Source organism: Camelus ferus, chromosome 11 (genome assembly GCF_009834535.1).
Source record: "Camelus ferus isolate YT-003-E chromosome 11, BCGSAC_Cfer_1.0, whole genome shotgun sequence".
Classification (NCBI taxonomy): Eukaryota; Metazoa; Chordata; class Mammalia; order Artiodactyla; family Camelidae; genus Camelus; species Camelus ferus.
The window spans coordinates 56,628,526-56,648,680 of NC_045706.1; the positions used below are offsets into that span (position 1 = coordinate 56,628,526).

The 20,155-nt window shown below is 41.1% G+C and overlaps 1 protein-coding gene and 1 long non-coding RNA gene across 12 annotated transcripts in view; one reads left to right on the forward strand and one right to left on the reverse strand.

Annotated features, from left to right (window-relative positions):
- NRG3 (neuregulin 3) overlaps nt 1-20,155 on the forward strand; it is a 937,576-nt gene that overhangs the window by 502,765 nt on the left and 414,656 nt on the right. The gene's annotated exons all lie outside the window — the stretch shown is intronic.
- Nucleotides 4,352-18,418, reverse strand: LOC116667219. Its single transcript, XR_004324034.1, has 3 exons — nt 18,407-18,418; nt 11,374-11,378; nt 4,352-7,868 (listed from the first exon to the last, which is right to left on the reverse strand). It is a non-coding gene; the product is annotated as an uncharacterized LOC116667219 (long non-coding RNA).

Here is a 20,155-nt window from a genome sequence, read left to right on the forward strand (position 1 = left end):
CTGGGAGGAGGAGGAAAGACTGCAGGTCCTGTGGAAGAGGGAACTTGTGTGTCATCCCCTGGAAGTGCACCTAGAAGGTGGTTTGCCTTCAGGGAGGGAAGTGTTTGCATGAAAGGTCCCCAGGTCCCTGACTGCTGGCCTACCGGGAACAGGAGGACCGGGGCAGTAAAACACTCACTGGTAACCCACGTGACCTAAGAGCCAGTGCCCCGTGCTGCCAGAGAGCTCTGGACCTTACACCGCTGTGGGGTTTGGGGCTTGTCAGAGGAAGGAGTTTAGCCTCAATCATGAGTATGTTTGATTCTTTTTCCCTCCTTGGCAGTGAAGAATATTGGAGTTAAAGTTGAGTCAATTTCAAGGAAGCAAGTAATATGACCTTTCTGCGCATATGTGCATGTGCATCTTGAATGTCATACCTTTTTTTTTTTTTTTATAATTGTTCTGTGACCACAGAACTCCTAAGGGAAATGGGTAACATTTTCCCAGTAGTGCTGTAAGCTGCTCCTGGTTCTAGCATGTCCCTAAGGCAATCATATGTGATCCTCAGAATAGTCTATGAAGTATTAGTGTCCCCTTTGTGTAGATAAGAAAACCGGGCTAGGTAATGGTGAAGCGACCTTGCCCCGGGATTTGCGGTTGACATCAGAACTGGGATTTGAACCCAGGTTGTGTGATTCCAAGGCCCGGCCTCCCTCCTCCACGTCACCCTGGTTAGACGCAGCAGTGCACACCCCTTGCGTGGGAAGGGCTGGCGGCTGTGGTAGCAGGTGTAATAACTGTGAGCTGTGATATAAAATAGTTCTCTTGAACGTATAGGGAAGTGTCAGACTTTCAGAGAGAGCATGGGGAAGGGCTGAGCCATGGAGGAGGGTGTGGTTACATTTCAGAGACTGTCAGTACCACCTAGGCCCGTTTTACTTTGCAAAACAGTTATCACCCTCCCCCCTCCTTTTTTAATCTCAGCATCGGGAAAGGGACGTCCGTGGAGAGGTTGGCATTGTCCAACAGGAGACAAGTGATACAAAAAGACCTGACAGATTTCTCCTAGGCAGAGAATTATGTGAGGAGGGTGCTGAATTAGAGCCAGGAACAGAATGACTGCGGTGCTGCAGGTACTGGGAAATGCCTTGCTGAATGTCGTCTGGAGCTTCAGATTTATTGCATCTAATTGAAACTTCAGCATGGCTAGGAGAAGTAGCTGTTCTGATCACCATTGTTCTGGTGGAACTATAAGGGCGTGGAGAATGGGGAGGGAGGGATGGATGGTGAGAGACACACAGAGAGGGAGAGAGAGACAGAGAAGGGGAGAGAGAGGAATAGAGAGGTAGCACCTATGTATTAAAAATTAATGCCAATGTTGGTGGGAGTAAAGACAAGCAAAGTTCCCGAGCTCTTGCTCTAGGTGAGAAAGATTTCTTACAGCTCAGGAAGACAAGCTGCAGGTCAGCCAGTCTTCAGGTTCTTTGGGGAATGAATGAGCCCATCTGCAACTCACCTCACCTATTCTTAAGTGTTCGTAAAGCAACTAGTCATCCACTCGCCCTCTTGAGTTCTTTTTCATTTTGCTTTTCGCAGTCAGTACTTAGGTGAAAGGAGACCTGCCTGCCTGCCTGCCTGCCTGCCTTTTCCCCAGGGTTTTTCCTTCCCTTTTTCCCTTCTTCTTTCTCTGCTGTACACATTTATTGAGCACCTGTGTGTACCACGCACTAAGTACCAGAAATACAGCAATTATCAGACACAAGAGCCCATGTGCTCTGAGGTCAAGAAGCCCAGGTCCACAGAGTGTGGCTAAGAAGGACCCAGAGTTTCAGATTTAGAAGCATCTAAAACAGACCTTGAACGATGAGTAGCATTTCAAGAGGCAAATGCTGTCTCTTCTGCGGGGAATGTGGGACACTGTCTATGAGGAACCTGGATAACCAAACTGATAGGGACGTAAACTTCAGGGTGTGATCATTTCTAGGTCATGATGGCCAGAGTAGGAGTGAGTGTGCACAGTGTGTCATGGGCTGGTTGCAAGTGTGGAGATTGTGGTCTCTGAATCCTTAGGAGCCTGGCTGCCTCCTCCAGGCAGCAGTCCTTGTTGAAGCTTCCTGAACGCTCCAGAAGCATGGCCAGCGCTGGCATGGGGGCATGTGCTCATGTGTGTCTGGAGGCACATGCATTCAAGGTGTGTACCTACTAGATGCAGTGGTTCAGCTTACAAAGTGGAAAAGGCTGTGTGTAATCAGTATTGTTATAATTTCCTAATTACTTTCTTTGTTATGGTCAAAACAGAACCAGAAGCGATCATTTGCCCTCTGAATCTTTGTTTTTGGTTTTTTTTTTAATTAATTAATTTTTTGTGGGGGGGGCGGTAATTTTATTTGTTTGTTTGTTTGTTTGTTTGTTTATTTTAATGGAGGTACTGGGGATTGAACCCAGGACCTTGTCCTTGCTAAGCACTGACCTATACCCTCCCCCATGACTAGAACTTTTTTTGTAACTTACTAGTTTTCTTTTTTTTTTTTAATTGAAGTAAGACAGTTACAGTGTGTCAGGTTCTGGTGTACAGCAGAATGTCCCAGTCATGCATATACATACATATATTTGTTTTCATATTCTTTTTCATTAAAAGTCATTATAAGATATTGAATATAGTTCCCTGTGCTATACAAAAGGAACTTTTTTAAAAAATCTATTTTTATATATTGTGGCTAAAACATTTGGAAATCTCAAACTCCCAAATTTATCCCTTCCCACCCCATCACCCCTTAAGCATAAGACTGTTCACTTTGAATGCACATACTAAGAAAGTCAGTGAGATGGCAAGCTAATTGCTTTCATCCCATCCTGTTTAGTCCGTTGTACAAAACTGGTTCTGCCCTTTCGGACTGTTGAAAAGGGGGTTTCTGTGTGCAGTCTGCTGTCAGGTGAGAACCTTCCCTCTGGCTTCTTTGTAGCCGGCTTCTGAGATGCAAGCCTTGAATTCCACGCTGTGACAAGGCACAGCCTGAAGGATGTCCTGCGGGTTTCTGAGGTCGCGTCTAAAAACTTTTTTTTTGTTTATGTTTTTAGAGTTAATTAATTATTAATCTTTTCAGTAAAGATATAGCCCAATGGAAAGCCAGGGAGCTTGGTAGACATCGTTGAAGACTTGGAGCCAGCTAGACGTGAGTTAAGGTTCTCGCTTCACTACTAACGGCCTGGGTAACTTCAGACAAGTGGCTGAACGCCTTGACTCTTCAGTTTTCTCCTCTCACCAGAATGTGTTAAAAGAACAATATGAGACAGGATTCGCAGAACGTGTAACATCTATTCAGTAAAAGGGAATGAGTAGTTAGTGGTCACGACAGACACAGACGTAATGGAGGGTTCAGCAGTACTTTGTGAAGGCGAGAAGGCTTTTGCGTCAACAGGATAGACTTTATCAGAGGCCTGGGAGCACCATACTTTACAAAGAAAGCTCATTGTCTCCTGGAGGTGCAAACAGTGCTAGGACCCAGCTGGGTGGGGCAGCAACCCTATGTCACATGACCCCTAGCCATGCTCACATTTTACCTTACGTCGTTGGCCCAGTGGCCACCGCGGCTCACCTTAGCTTCTGCAGCCCTCCCAGGACTTAGCCGAGGTGAGAGGTTCCAGGCTGCCCCCGTGGCTCCTCCTGCCCTACCCAGCGTATCAGGAGCCTCTGTTTGGATCGCCCAGCCGCCCCATTCCCAAGGCTGCTTGCTGCCCACACAGTTCCCAGTCTTCCAGGGCCTTGGGTCTGCCACTGTCTTTCTTCTGCCCCAGTCCCCAAGCCGCTCTGCTCAGGAGCTGACAGAGGCCCCGGGCTCCTTCGTGAACCAGAACTCCGACTTTCTTCTTTCTGCCCCTCTGCTCAGCTTTGCTAAAAAGTCCTCTCTTGTACCTCGCTTGTTGCTGACTGGCTACACCACCAGAACTATTGAGAGAGCATGGAACATTCTGAAAGTGTTTCCTAATGTTATTCCTCGGGTCCAATTCGAATGATAACTTCTCTAATAGATGTCATATATGTGTGTGTATATGTGTGTATACATATTATATGTGTGGGTATATATATATAATCAATAATTCTAATCTTCCCCAAAGAAAAGTTGCTAACATAACTTCAGGGAAAATTAAAACTGAAAGGATTTTATTAATAATTGAGCTTTGCATGGTTTTTAGAGTTTGGAGCCAAGTTATAGCAGATTCATTTAGCAAATAACTACTGAGCATTTGCTATGCGGGGGGCTGTGTATGTGCCAAGCAGAGTAAGTTACTTAATAAGAGTGAATGGTGGAAAAAAAATCACATTTGAAATTTTATATATATAAATGCATATATATACACTAGAGAAAATACAGTCTCCCACTTCCATGTGATCATAGTACTTTATGTCTTTAAATTAACCTTGGCCAAATCCTTCATATGTTTTTGCCACCTATAAAAAAAGAACTGCTAAGTATTAGAAAGATCAAATAGATAATTGGGAACTGAAACCTGGGACTTTGAAAACATGCTATTCAAAATACATTTATTTTGGATACGTGCCTGTCACATACAGATGCGTACTTAACAAGATGGATATACAACACAGGAGACTTTTAAAATACAGTGGTTTAATGATGGGAGATTCACTTTCTGCAAAAAAAAAAAAAAAAACCAAAACCAGATTCAAAGTATATAAGTGAGAATTAGCAATTCAGTTATTTGTGTTTTTGGAAAGAGAGAGATTTAGAAAATTTATACTAACTCTCGGTAAGCCTTCTCCCTTAAAAACACTGCCTTCTGATAGAGGCTACTTAATACAATATTTTCTAATGGGTTATCAGACATCTTGACTTTATGGCAATTCCCCTTTGGATATCCATGTCCAAATAATGTGCGTTTCTACTCGACCGATTCATTTAGGAGGACAACAGACACCTCAGGGGAGCATTGAACGTCTTCCTTCAGAAGGACTCCTGTGAGTGGTAATGGAAGCCAAGCTTGCTTTCCCCTTCTCTTCCTTCTCCCCCCCATCATCTCAGATAACAGGAATTAATTAGCATCCAACAGTCTTTTACTTTAAACGCACCTTTGAGAGACTCATATACTTAGCGATTTTTTTGTTTGTTTGTGTTTTTTATTTTTTCGCCCCTTATTCTTGAAAATGCCAGAGCTGCTTCTTGAATCTCTGGAGTAAGCCAGATCAACAACAGGAGCAAAGCTGCCTTCCCTCTCTCTTTGAGTAAACACCCGCTTTTCCCTGAGGGAAGGGGTGTGGTCGCAGGCATTGGAGAGACGTGCTGCTCATCTTCCTTCTGAGCCGGTGCACGGTGCCTGCTGCAGTTTCCAAAAACAGTCTGCTAGCAGAACAATATACCAACTACAGAATTTCAGCAAAATCGATGTGGGCCTTCTGTGCACATACCCAACTGCTGACACACATCCTAGAGCGGTGCTGCGCTCGTACAGTCGGGGAAGATGGCGATGATACTCACGGGGCTGGATGATGTGATGTCTGCACACGTAGGCTTGCTCTTCTCTAGTGCTCAATTTACCAAGCTGAAATCGAGTGCGTATTCAGAACCAGGCGCTGACCTATGTGTTGTATGAAGGAAGGACCTTTTCTGTGCTCTTGAGTTTAGAGGGTGACAAGAGTAATATGAAAAATAGAAGATAAGTGAATTATAAGACAAAAATGTAGCCAGTATCATGGAAGGATGCATTAGATGTGGTAAGGGTGGGGAAAAAAAAGTACTTTTCGGTATACAAGAATCAAGAGGTAGGGGGTGGGTTATAGCTCAGTGGTAGAGCACATGCTTAGAATGCACAAAGTCCTGGGTTCAATCCCCAGTACCTCCTCTAAAAATAAATAAATAAACCTAGTTATCTCCCCCACGAAAATAAAACTAAGCAAAATTAAAATTTTAAGAATCAAGAGGTTGAATGGCATCAACAAGATTCCTCCATGGAATTAAAAACAGCAACAACTAAACTAACTAAAAAACTGTACAGGAGCCCTGGGACTCAGTCAAAGATCTGCAGCAACCACATGAACATCCAGCCAAGAAGAAGCCACATTTGAAATGGTAGGAAATTCTGTGGCTGGATTACCCACCTTGCCCACCCCCTTCTCAGCACAGTGCAGCAGAGCACAGTTTGGATAAAATGGTGGGTTAGTCCCCAGTTCCCTTCTGTGAACTAGAGAGAGCAGAGAGGTCTGAATTTGCAGCATTGTGATCCGCCTGTGGACTGCGTGAGGGATTGGTCTCTGTGTCACCTACACTAGAGTTGAGATAGTTCAAAAAAAAAAAAAAAAAAAAAGGCAGCTTGGTTCTCAGGCAAGAGGAAAGAGGAAGCCATGGGAAGCAGCAGGCATGGCTCATGAAAATTTCAGTGGAGTTACAGACATGCAGACTCCTGAACAAGAAATTACTGATTGAAGAACATAGCAGACGGCTAAAACCCCAAGAAGAAGCAGAGGGTGAGACTCTTAAAGAAAGTATGGCATTTGAAAATTGTTGTGTATCTGGAGGAATTGTAAAAACACACACATGCAGGCCAAAGGATATGGAGAGCCAGAAAAGGCCAGAGAAGAACTTAAGCTTTTCTATCAGGCTGATGAGTGAATGTCTTCCCCTGCACAGAGCCAGTCTGCAAAGACTAGGGAAGTAACTATTTTTTCAAGTACCTGATTTTCAGAAAAACAGTATGAGGCATGCAGATAAACAGGAATGCATGACACATTAAGAGGGACAAAATAACTCCCAGAAGCAGTCCCCAAAGAAACATGGGTCTATTGTTTACTGACTAAAGACCTTAAATCACCTGTCATAAATATGCTCAAAGAGCTACAGGAAGATGTGGACAAAGAACTAAAATCAGGAAAATTATATATGGACAAAATGAGGATATCAACAAAGAGACATAAACTATTAAAAAGAACCAAATAGAAATCATGAAGGTGAAAATACAATAACTGAATTGAAAAATTCAATAGAAGAGTTCAATATCAGACTCACATAGTCAGGAAAAAGAATCATCAAAGTTGATGACAAATCGTTTTAAACAGTCAAGTCTGAGGAGCGGGAGAAAAAAGAATGGGCAAATGAACAGAATCTAAGAGACTTAAGTAACACCCCTGAGAAGATTAATGTATGTATTATGGGTCTTCCAGAAGGAAAGAGAGAAAAAGGAGTCAGAAAGCTTATATAAGAAATAATGGCTGAAAACTTCACAATTGGAGGAAAGAAATGCATATACAGATATAAGAAGCTCAATGAACTTCAAATGTGATAAATCCAAAGAGATCCAAACTGAGGTAAATTGTAATCAAACTGTCAAAGAAAGAAAATCTCAAGAACATCAAGAGAAAAGTAACAGAAGGAAGTGGATAATAAAGATTAGAACAAATAAACAAAATAGAGAATAGAAAAGTGATAGAAAAAAAAATTGGGTCTTTGAAAAGACCAAAATTGTAAAATCTTTAACTAGATTGACTTAGAACAAAGAAGACTCAAATAACTAAGTTTAGCAATTAGAGAAGGGATATTACCACCAATTTTACAGAAAGGCAAGGAATATACGAGAATACTATGAACAGTTAAACATCTACAAATTGGATAAACTAGATGAAATGGAAAAGTTCCTAGAAAGTCACAACCTTCCAACAATGAATAGTGAAGATAAAACATTCTCAATAAACATAAAACTATTCAGAAGACTGAATGAGTAATCAGAATCCTCCCGACATTCTCACATGTATGATTAAATCATTTTCAACAAAGGTGCTAAGACCATTCAATGAGGAATGGACAGTCATTTCAACAGTGATACTGGGAAAACTGGTTATTCACATGCAAAAGGATGAAGTTAAACCCTTACCTTACACCGTTCTTTGAGATGAGCCCTTAGAAATGGGTAAGTTAGTTCATTCAGTCTTGCTCTGTTGGAGAGGATGGATGACAAGTCTGGCGGCACCCCTTGGCCGGAGTGGACATAGAATCTGAATGTAAAGCCACACAGGAAAGCATCGTGGGCCAGCGCTAGCCAAGTTCATGGAGATGTTCATAAAGGTCCATAGAAGTAATAAAAAGGGCCCCTGTGTGGGGCTTTCCTATGGAGACCCATCACACTGATGGAAAGGATGCTCTGAGCACACCAGGAGTGTAGGAGAGAAACCATGAACCATGGTTGTGGCCTGAGGCATGGGAACACCAGATCCATATAAGGAATCAAGGGTGGAAATGTCAAACAGGGTCTCAAGGACAGAGATGGGACAGAGTGGGTTCTTGGAAAAAAAAAAATCATCAAGGCATTAAGATAAGAAACAGTTTTATTGAACTGCACAATTTTAATAATAATAATGCCAACATACGGCACTAAGGATTTAACATATATAAGCATAGAGCCCCATTAGCTAGACTGTATCATTTTCCCCCTTTTTTCCATGGGTAACTTGTCTACAGAACAAGTATTTCAGGCCAAAAACTTGTGTCCAAGCCCTTGACCACTGATGCCAGAGAGAAAATTAGCTGAGTACAATATAGAGCATGAGGGATTTTTAGGTCGCGTTTTAAAGGACTGACCTTCCAACTGCGGTATTTATAGGACATTGTGGAACCTGAACATTTTTAGTAGGCAAGAGAGAAGAATAGAAATTGCTCTGGTCAGACAGTTTGGCCACACAAATATGAAATAAGTTAGTGAAAGCTGAGGCAGAAGTTAGGGGAACTGTTAGGGAGCAGAGAGGAGCAAGGCCAAAATTAAGAGGGGGAAACAGGAAAAGAGTGTGTGGAATGATTCAAAAAGGTCTGAGAAAGTTCAGTTGATTTAATTGAATTGCTAGTTAGCAGTGGGAACCAAGACTCTTGTGGAGTTTACAAAGACTGGGTCATTTGAAACTGTGTTGAGGCTAAAGAACTCAGTGATGTACAGGGCGATAAAGAACTATTCTGAATTGGTTAAAATTAATTGCAGAAATCCCCAATCAAATCTCCTTTGGGATTTGAAGAATACATTTTTGAAATGCATAATTAATCTGAAAGTAATGACATAAATTCTAAATACTCTGTACTACCGTGTACACTAAGCCCTTTAATAGGGCACAGTGACCTCTGTTAACTGGGTGAGATTTTACGTGTTCGGCAATCACGGGGCTGCTCCAGCCATTTGAGATCAGACCCAGTGCTGGCTTGTGTTTCTGAAAATTAGTTTGAGGTTCTTTAGACTTATCCTATTATGTCTTTTTATGTGTCATGCCAGTGTAAACTTGGAAATAATTAAAAACAATAGACAAGAACCTTCTAATCATTTTTAGTATTCTTTTATGTAAGGAATAATTGATTGGGCGAAGTGGATTACATTTCTATATCCAGACAGGCTCCTTTTGTTATTACTTTCGACTTTTTATCTGCTTTTTAAATTGCCTTGCCTTGTTCGAAAGCACAGTGCTCTTCTCGTGTGTTTCTTTTTCGGTGCAAGACAGCGTAGAAAGGCTTATGGCATAAAGTTGAAGGATATCCACTATCCAATTTAATATCCTTAGATAACTGACACTTTTAGAGAAATTGTCTTTTGAAATCAATATGAGGTAAAGTGATAGAGAAAAAAAGCAGGGAAGTTGGGGTCAAACTGACTTGATTTTCAATACTGGTGCTGGCACTTAAAAGCTATACAACTTTGGGAATTGAATTAAATCACTGGGCCTCAGTTTCTTTGTCCAAAATATGGGACTAATGATACCTCTGGCTCCGGGTAAATACATATTTAACTATATATTTATATTTCTTAAATATCTATAATTATATATGTGTATATATGTGTGTGTGTGTGTGTATATATATATATATATATATGCTTGACATGTAATGAAAAAGAGCCTGCCATTCAAAAAAAGTGTTTCTGTCTTGTCCTAAAAAGAAATGCCTAATGTTTTTGAGGTTCATCTATTAGAAGAAATGGAAGAAGCCAGACACAGAAGACCACCTATTGTATGATTCCATTCATATGAAAGGTCAGGAACAGGCAAATACATAGAGACAGAAAACAGATTAGTGGATTAGAGGTTGCCTAGGATTAGGAAGCAGGTTTCCAAGTGGCCGTTTTTGAATATAAGTTTCCTTTGGGGGATGATAAAAATATTCTAAAGTTGGATAATGGTGATTGTTGTACCACTCGTTAAATATACTAAAAACTATTGAACTGTACACTTTCAACAGGTGAGTCTTATTTTAATAATATCTCAATAAAGAAATTTAAAGTGAAAGGCATTTCTATGTGCTGACCTTAATATCCTAAAGAAAATAATCTGTTGTGTATGGAAACTGGAAAGTTTTATTTGTGCTGAGGGGAAGGGGGTAAAGGGGGCAGGACCTCCTGGATTTCTTTCTAAGTATCTGTCTTTGTGCTGGAGTGTTGGTCAGTTTTGTTTGCTAATAAATTACTCCTCAGATCACAGTGGCTTATCATTTTTTTCTCATTTATATTGCACGCTGGCTTCTATCCAGATCTCTTTGTTCCCTGTCTGCTCTGCGAGGTCTGCTCAGCTCAGCTCAGCTCTGGTCCACGTGCCTTCTTACTCTTGAAGCAGCTGCCGTAATGGGACACGCTGACTTCCCTGCCACGGGGGCAGAGAAGACTGAGTCAAAGCTGTTAGCTCGGAAAGCTGCTTAGATAGAGTGTGCTTCACAGCTGCCCACGTATCATGGACCAAACTGACTCACATAGTCAGCCCTGGGGAACGTGCACAGCTCCCATGGAATGAGATGATTATGAATGTTTGTGGTCAGTAAGACAATAAGACAGTCGCCCGTCGTTGGAGGAAGACCTGTCTAGCATCCTCACGAGAGCTTAACCTTCCATCATTGCCTTCCATCCCGTCCACTCTCCCACCATCCAAGTTTTATCTTGTTTTCTTCTTTCCCCACTGAGGTCTTTTCCTTGGCTTAAATCAAGGGTAAATTTCCAAATGTATAAGTCTGATTCTCCCTTGCCATGAAAATCTCTTCTAAGAGTCTGCTGAGAGGTCTAGTTACCACCTTATGCCTTCCATTCCTCATGCTTCCAGACTTTAAAATTACAACCAGTTAGTGTCACTAACGTTTATCAAATTTAAGTCTTTGACCCCTCTCAATCCATTGAAACTGCTCTTTCTAAGACTTCAGTGGCCTTAATTTCCAAGTCCAATGACATTTTCTTAAGCCATTAGTTATTTTGGTGGTGGTGACATTGCTATGTTTAGTCATATTCATTTTGCATGTTAATTCCTCAGATCTTTTCTTAAATAGGATGGAAATAGAAAGTATTTTTTTCTGAGACATTTAAAAATAATCGTGGGTTTAATGATTCTATTCGTAAGTATCATCCTTTGTAGCCAAAACTAGCTTGCAAATTATAAACTACAACTCTAGGGTGGAAATATGACATTATAGTTAGAAGTACAGCTTTGCTTAAGCTTTCAGGAACCCAGTATCAAGCTGATACAGAATCTGTATTTGTGGACACATTTTATAACATTTACACATTAATCAGGGAAAGAAGAGAAGAGGATCTGTAAACCGTGTAGTCAAGCCTTGGCATCTGGCCACCCCTTCTTATTTCTAGTCTCTTTCTGTCGATGTCAGCTCTGGGCTGTCGAACCCAGGATCTCAGTGAGTAGAAGCCACGTGTTCTCTTCCTTCTTCTCTTTCTCCAAGACACAACTTCCTTGATCTCATGTTCCTCTTCCCCTTTTATGTCTTTTAATATACTGTGTGTTAATGGGGATTGATGGAGTTTGGTGATTATGAACTTGGACTCTGTTGTCCAAAAGACTAGGATTGATCCTCTGTTTCAATACTACAAACTTACCTCTCTTCCTGATAAACAGTACTCTGCCTCATCAGGCGGTTGTGAAGACTCAGTCCTTTCTGAAAATGAAGCATGATCACAGTGTTTAACACATAGTGAGTTGCCAATAAATGCTAACTTTTATTATTTTTATTAGTCTTAGGGCTTCATGCAAGTCTGTGTACTTCCTCCCCCTAAAGGAGCCACCCCTCCTGTGTTTACTACCATCAATTATATTTTTGTCTTAGACAGTCTCCTGACTTAACTCTAAAATAGATTTTTTTTCCTCTCTTTTTCATCTTTCACATTCAATTTTATCAATTTTATTCCCTAATATTGTGCTTCTGAACGTTTCTTATCCTTGGTGCCACTGGTTTTTTTGGGGGTTTTTTTTGGCAAGTAACTTAACTGTGCTTTTAACGGGTACATAACGTGGCCTCCCTGGGATGCTGTGAGGAGCAAAATGCATCACAGACTTTAAATATTCTCTATGAACTCCTGAGTGCTATTTGGTTAAATGAATGATCGCCTTATTTTACAAGATAATGCAGACTTAAATGATGGAAAACGTTCACTTCCGAAACTACTGTGTGCTAACCTTCGTTATCCTTTTGGCCTAGAGAGCTGAAGTTTTATTTTCTCCATAGATTACCACAGATGAATGCAAGTGCCCTAAAACATTAGTTATTCAGTATTGATTGTTCCTCTATCAGGAGCTAATTAATTAATATTGGCGCCTTCCCTCATTGGTTGCTGCGTTCTGTTTGCGAGATGGGCATCACAATTTCCATTCTTGGCAGTCAGTTTGCTGTTGTGTTTCTATCCTTTTCTCCCTGATGTCTTCGATGGCATGGCTCCCAAGGGAAGAACTCAAAAACACAACCAAAGATGAATAAATAAAATTTAGGCATCCCTTCAAGGCAGTGGTTTCCTCTCTATTTTTAAAGTAAAAAAAAAAAAAAAAAAAAAGGAAATATTTAGAGTTAGTGTGGAAAGAATCAGAAGTCCCCTGTTGACAAAGAATCCACATACAGAATTCCGCAGAAGGATTGGGCAAATATAATTATATGATTATATATTTCTTAAGGTGTTGCTTTTAATTGTCACTGAGCCTTTAGAAGCAGTCATCCCGGTTAGTAGGAAGGTAGCCACCCTGAGCCCAGCTACCGCATCCTGGGCCGAGGTTCTTATTCCTGAATAAGCTGATACCAGGACTGATCCTAGAGCAATTCTGAATCTCCTGTGTATGTTCATAGTTTCTTCTTTGTTCTGGTGTTTAAAGAAGGTGCTATTCCTTTCCTCCCCTGCCCCATCTATTAACATTTAGCTGAAATTGTGAGGATTTGGTGGTTACAGCACCAAGATTTTGAAGTCCTGGGTTTCTAATCCTGGTACTAACCTTCCAGCAGAGGGACCTGGGAGACAAGAGATGAAGAGAAATGGTCTTGGTCAGAGATATACAAAGTGTGGTCCTCAGACAGGTAGTCCCTATGGCACCAGAGAGCTTGGTAGAAATGCACATTCCTGGTCCCCTCCCAGATCTACTGAAGCAGAGCCTCTGGGGACAGGGTCCAGCCCGCTGTGTTTTGACCAGCACTCTTGGTGACGCATATGCTCACTAGAGTTTGGAGAGCACGAGGCTAGTACCTTCTTCCTAGGCAACAGGTTTTGTTAATCTTCCTGAAGATGTCATCGTGGGGGAAGGTAGGGAGCAAGTGGGGGATGGAGGTACATAATGAGGCACCAGTAGTATTAGGATGAACATTCATGATGAGCTGACAGAGTCGGAGCATAGCAGGCAGGACAGCAGTGAGCGGGTCTCCCAGGCGAAGGGCAGCTCTTCGCTCTGCCCCATAAAGAATGCAGTGACTTCTGACTCCGAGCACTCGAGGCAGCTTATTGGTTACTTGTCTCAAACTCCATGGACTTTTGCAAAGTGGAGCCAACCATCTCTGCTCCTTAAATGAGAATCTTTGAAGGTATTGTTAAAGATAATGGTGATGATGGAGCACAGAGGATACTGGAAGTAGATGCTTCCTTTTTTAATGTAGATGGTTTCCCAGACAATTACAATGCAGCTGCAGCTTTTTACAAAAACTCAGTCCCCATTCCCTTTTTTAAAGAGCTTTCCTTAGTTGTTCCTAATGGACATTCCCTAGAATCTTGGGTTCTGATGTGTGGACAGCCCAAATTGCTCAAGGTCAGTTTATGGCAAATAATCTCTTGCTACCCCAGCCCCTGAACAGCCTGGTGGATGTGAGTGTTGTGTGCACTGCGTTTGGTTTACTTCTTAGTTTTAAGGCACAAACAGTGCTCCGGAATTTAGAGAGAGGACCTTTTAACTCCCGTAAGTATTTCTAAGAAAATTTAAAAAAAAAAAACTATACACATTAGATTTTAATTTGCTTTTCATATGTGAAGACCATCTGGAAATGTAATTATACTTTACAATTCTAATTTCTAGAGTCTAGTAAAGTTTTTTCTTTCTTTTTATTGTATTTGAATCTGTGAGCATCCAGCTTAGTCATTTATAATGGCTTTTACGGTCCACAAGATACAGTGTTGTTATTTGGAACAGGGTCCCATGTTTGTCCATTTCCACCTGGATTGACACTTTGGATCTTGGGTACCATTTGGATATTCAGTGAAAGGTTCACCTGCCTGTTTTCCCTTCCTGACTTTCAAAAGCAAGCCGTGTAGCCTAGTGGGTAAAAATTGAATTTCAGAGTCAATCTAAGGCATTTCTGACTCCAGGCACCACCACCCTTTGGCTTCGTGCCCTTGGCTCAGTTGTTCAACTTCACCGAGCGTTAGTTTTGTTATGTGTAAAATGAGCATTAGAATAGCTCTGTCTCAGGGTTGTTTTGACGATGAAATAAGGTGATATATGCAAAGAATTTAGCCTGGTGTTTAGCACATACACGTCAACACTTAACCATTAACTTTTGTTGTAATTACTGTTACTATGAGTTTAAAACTTGTACCTATTTATTATTATTATAGCTATTGTTATTAATGTTTGTATTCTTGCATCCGTAGCCCTTAAATTATTCCCCTTTGGTGTTACTGCCATGCGCTGACTCCCAATTTTCCCTTGATGCAATTTTCCTTGCTTCCAGTCACAACAGTCCCTGCTCTCGAGCATCCAGGGCCTCATCTGTCAGTGGTTTCCTTGTGAAATTTCCTTACCCCAGGCCTGAGTTTATTATGAAACTCTTGTGAGAGCTGCATTCCTGGTAGAACCACAGTGTTGGCCTGAGGGCTAGGCTGGGGTTCGAGGACCCGGATTTGGGACTCCCAGACTCTGCGCTCTCTGAGGAGGTTTTGTGTCCAGGCGTGATGTACGTGACTCTGCCAGTTTTCCCCAGAGTTCTGCTAGCGACCTCGGCCTCATTTAGCCTTAGTCATCTCAAGAACGGAAATGACGTCAGTTTACACATGGAGAAAATGGGAATGATTCTGCTGAAAGGATGTGCTGCAGTACAAATGAGATAACGTGGTCAAAACGTCTTCCACAGGTCATCTTGCCTCCAGCAAGCATAGGCAGGGTGTCCCTTGAATGGTATCGTGGTGCTTGTTCCTTAAGACCCCAGTGCGTTGCCTGGAAGAACTCAACTCCACAGCCTCCCCGTATTACCCTGCTCTGTCTGAATGGCCTCGCAGGCCTCTGACACCTTAACTGAACCCACAGATGAGCTAATTTTTAGATAAACACAAAAAAAGAACATATCTTACATGAATTGCCTGTTTATAATTTATAAAACACCCTCATACAAATTGATAATGATGTACATCTGAATAATTCAAGAAACAGGATGTCAATAGCTTTTAGCATCAGGTACCAAGATAGCATGTGCTTTTGAATATTAATTGGGCTAATTCGGGATATTAGGCCGCTTAGTATGGTAAGCACATAAACACAGAGGAGTAGGATTCTTGAAGTGTGATCTAATCAGAAACAGGGGCATCTAGGCTTTCTTGAAACTGTAACAGTCATCTGAAAATCTCACAAGGAATATTCTGCAACTGAGGGAGGGCAAGATACCCCAAGTGAAAGGTAAATGAGCATAGAGTGATGTAGTGGGACTAATTCTGGGAGGCATTGGTTTGTTTTGTCTTCTGTTTTCTTCCCATTTATTCACATAGTCTGAGTGCTTTTTTAAAAAAATAATTTTGTAAGTCAGAGAAAAAGCCAGGAGTTTTATCTTCTTGTAAGTATGCAAGTGTTTTTAAAGTGAACACCTCAGAAAGTGGATTTGTGGATTTAGTTTCCAGTCACTAATTTATGACCACATTGGATGGAGTGTGTGCATCTATTACGTGCCTTCCATCATTTGTTTATGTATTTCAATTCTCAAAGTTAACATGGGTGATGCTACCATTATCCTTTTCTTATGGATAAATAAGTGGAGGTTCAGAGACCTAAAGTAACACTCCCAAAGTCACACAGCTCCTAATGAGTAGGGCTGGCATGTGAAGGCAAGCCTCTGACGTCACAAACCCATGTTCTGCGCGCCAGCTGGATCAACTTAGCCACCCTGCGGAGAGAGATTTATACATGCTGAAAAATAGGACTGTGGTGAATACATTTCAGACCTCAGAATCCAAGTGAAGCATCTCAGAAGACCATTGCTCATTTGACTGTTCATGTAAATCTTTATTTAGGCTTCATACCCAGGTGTGATTATTTGAAAATGGACAAGACTATAATTTTTATAAACCATTTATTACAGAAAGGAAAGGCATTCACTTTATCTCCTTGTGTTAGTTGTAACAAAAGAGAAACAGATAAAATATTGAGCCAAAGCAATACCATTGCCTATCACATTGCTCTGGGTGTCTCATGAAAATCTTACACCCTGAATTTCAAAGTCCAATTTGTGGAGCCCAGAATGACATTTTAGTATATTATATATTGTGATCAGTATGTGGATGGCAGCCCCCCGGATGTGCACAATAATTAAGGACTATCACAAGAATACAGTATTTGTTCAGCAGCTCATTCTCAAGACTTTCAAGTATGCTAATGAAGTCCTAACTATTGTGCTCTGTGTGAATCGAATCTATTTCAAGTCTAGTGACAATGAAAAAACTTAATTAAAATGGTGTGAATTCATTTAAATGTAATGTGAGGAGAATCGGGGGCATAATTATGAGCCTATTCTTATTTTTTTTGCAGGATGAGGTTGGCCATTTGATAATTTGAGCCCAAGGTAGATAAGGATTACTTAGAAGTTATCAAAGGGCAAGAAAGCATACATCATACTGTGGAAAAACTTCTGATTCTCGAACACTTGATACATGCCAGACGTGACACACGTCGGTCTTACCACATCTTTACAGCTGTCGTCCAGCAGAAATGCTGATATTTCCAAATGTGGACATGGAGACCTAGCGAGGGCTTGGACCTTGCTAACGGCTACGCGAATTAGTGGTAGGGCTGAGCTTAGAATGAGACTCCCAAACTCCAAATAATATTTAAGTACAAAAGGAATTGCTTTTCATTAAACCTAGAAAACATTGGGGAAATCCCTTACTCTTTTTATCACACAGCTCATGTAGGATTATTATTACTTTTTTGCCTTAAATGATGGTGTGTATAAAATGGTAGCTCTAACTTTAGTCTGAATAGATGCAATAACTGTTGAGGGATTTCTTTCCCAAAAAAGTATCTCATGGAAGTGAAGTAAAACTGGCCTTCAGAGGGAGGGCTGCCCCCACCGTGGGACGTGCACGACAACTCTGAGGGCTGTGAGGCCAACACCGGGGATGACGTGATCAGCTATTTGTCTTGGGCAGGCAAATACACACGACGTTGGGAATAAATGAGTTTGGTGCCATATTCTGTATTTCTTTCTTTCTTTTTTTTTTTTTTTCATGAAGAACTTCATACTACAGCATCTCAGGTATTTAGAAAAATGTTTGGATTAAAACCTCATGCCATCACCCTTGTCTTGAATTGTGAATTTTCAGTGTAGAACTGTTCTGTGTCCGAGTAATACATAGATGGGTTTACTCAATAATAAACTTTACTATTATTTACTCACATCAGGTGCTCTGCTAAGAGCTTTTGCTTAAATTATCTCAGTTTTCACTCACACAGATCACCTGGGGTAAGTTTTAAACCCCATCTACAGATGAGACAACTGAGGTTTAGGAAAGCTCATTAGTTTGCCCAAGTTTAGCAACTACTGTGATTCAGATTGGATTTGAATACAGATCTAGTTGCGTCAGAAACTGGTGCTCTAACAACTCTATTTTGTTACCACGCTTCTCCTTGTATTCCCACGTGGTATATTTATGTGAAATATCTCTAAGAAAATGGTCTAAACACTCATACCAGGGAACATTTAGTGTAACTTTAATTTAGGTCCGCTTGGTATTTCTGTTGGCAGCTTTCTGAATTACCTTCCCTGTGCCTGGCATTGGCTTTGGCAGCAAACTCAGTAGGGCATGACCTGTGTGGCTGGAAGCTCGTGGAATCAGAGCCTGAGTCATGGGAAGATGGGCAGAGGGCAAAGAGCAATGTCACCGTTAGAAGTAAAGGCAAACATCTAAGCCAAATATATAGTGCCAGGAGAGCCTCAAGTTAAGCTCTTGTCACAAATGGACTGAAGACCAGAGCCATCAACTAAAGAGTACGGTTAAAGTTGATCACGCAAATGTCCACGTGGAGAATTTGGATCTGCATCTGAGACACCATAAAGCAAGCAATGAAAGCAAATCACATTTATTGTGAACCTGAAATGCGCCGGATGCCATTCCAGGCAATTCATTTGCACAGGTTTATTCAATTCTTACCAAATCCCGGTAGCACAACCATTACCCCATTTCCAGATGAAGATGCTAAGGATCCAAAAAGAAGGTTTTTACCAAGGTCCTACAGCTTCTAAGTAAGAGACCCGGAATATCAATTTTTAACTTTCTGAATCTTTCCACAATCATTGCTGTCTCCCTGGAAATTGCTACCTAAAGGAAATGCAGCCTCATTTCTGGTAAGATAGGTACAGAGAAACTGAGTAACTTGCCTGAGGTCATAAAACAATTAAGTGACAGAACCCTGTTTTACAGCCAGTTCTGATTTCAAACTCTTCCTAGCAGATCATTTCCACCTCTATATTAACATGTTACTAATTCTCATGAAAAGAAAATCATCGCTTTACCAAACTTTCCCACCAGCCACCACCCTCCTTCTTTGCTCCTCTTTGCTGCAAGACTCTTCAAAGATGTGTCTGTACTCGGGCAGCCAATTCCCCTACTTCCAGACTCATAATTTTCTCCAATTTGCCTTTCAACTCACACAGAGGTGACCCTGACCCTCAGGACAGTGGTCATTTTCTAGTCCTCAGTGATCTATCAGCAAGGTCATCATGCCCTGTTGAGTATAAACTTTCTAAAATTAGATCCCACCTCTCTGGTCACTCATTCTTACTTCTCTCCAAGCTCCAAGGATGGGAGCACATCGATGCTCTTGTCTGCCTGTCTGTCTCTCTATTCTCATGACTGGTGCATTTATTCCAGTGTCATGGCTTTAAGTACCACTTCAATTTTGACAGCCTCCAGAATGACAACTTCAGCCCAGACCCTCTTTCCAAAGTCTACAAGTGTCTACTTTATATCTCTATTTGGATTTCTAATAGATATTTCAAACTCAACACTTTCAGCACTCAATTCCTCTTCTCAAAACCTGCTTCACCAGCTACCTTTCCCATCTCAAAATCTGCCCATTTCTCGTCATTGCTACCCCTGTTATGCTTACCTAAGCCACTAGCATTTCTTGTCTGGATTATTTTTATAATAAATAAAAACAAACGTTTACAAGCTTTCCTGCTTCTAACTTTGTTCATCTATAGTCTGTTTTCAATATGGCAGCCAGAGTGACCAAAACATAAGTCAGATAATAATTATTCTTACGCATAAAATCCAGCTCACCGCTTCATCCAGAGAAGAAGTTGGAGTGTTTATTACAATGGTCTATGTCTTATCTCCTCTCTCCTTCCGTCCTTTGGCTTTCTCTGCTCCACTCACACGATTGCACTCCAACTGTGGGCTCTAGAAGTTCCCTCTGGTCAGATTACTCTTTCCTCAGATGTCAGCATTACTAACTACCTCATCTCTTTCAAGTCTTCGCTTATATTTTACACTCTCAGTGATTCCTACCCTGAGCAGTCTGTTAACGCTGCAACTTAACCTGCCCCCTGCCTAGTGCTCCTGACCTGACTGTCTAAATTAAAAAAAAAAAATTCATAGCATGTAGTACTTTCTAACATTAGATAACTTACTTATTCAGCATGATTATTGTTTATTGCATGACCTTCTCCACTAAAACGTAATGTCAGAGATTTGATCCTTT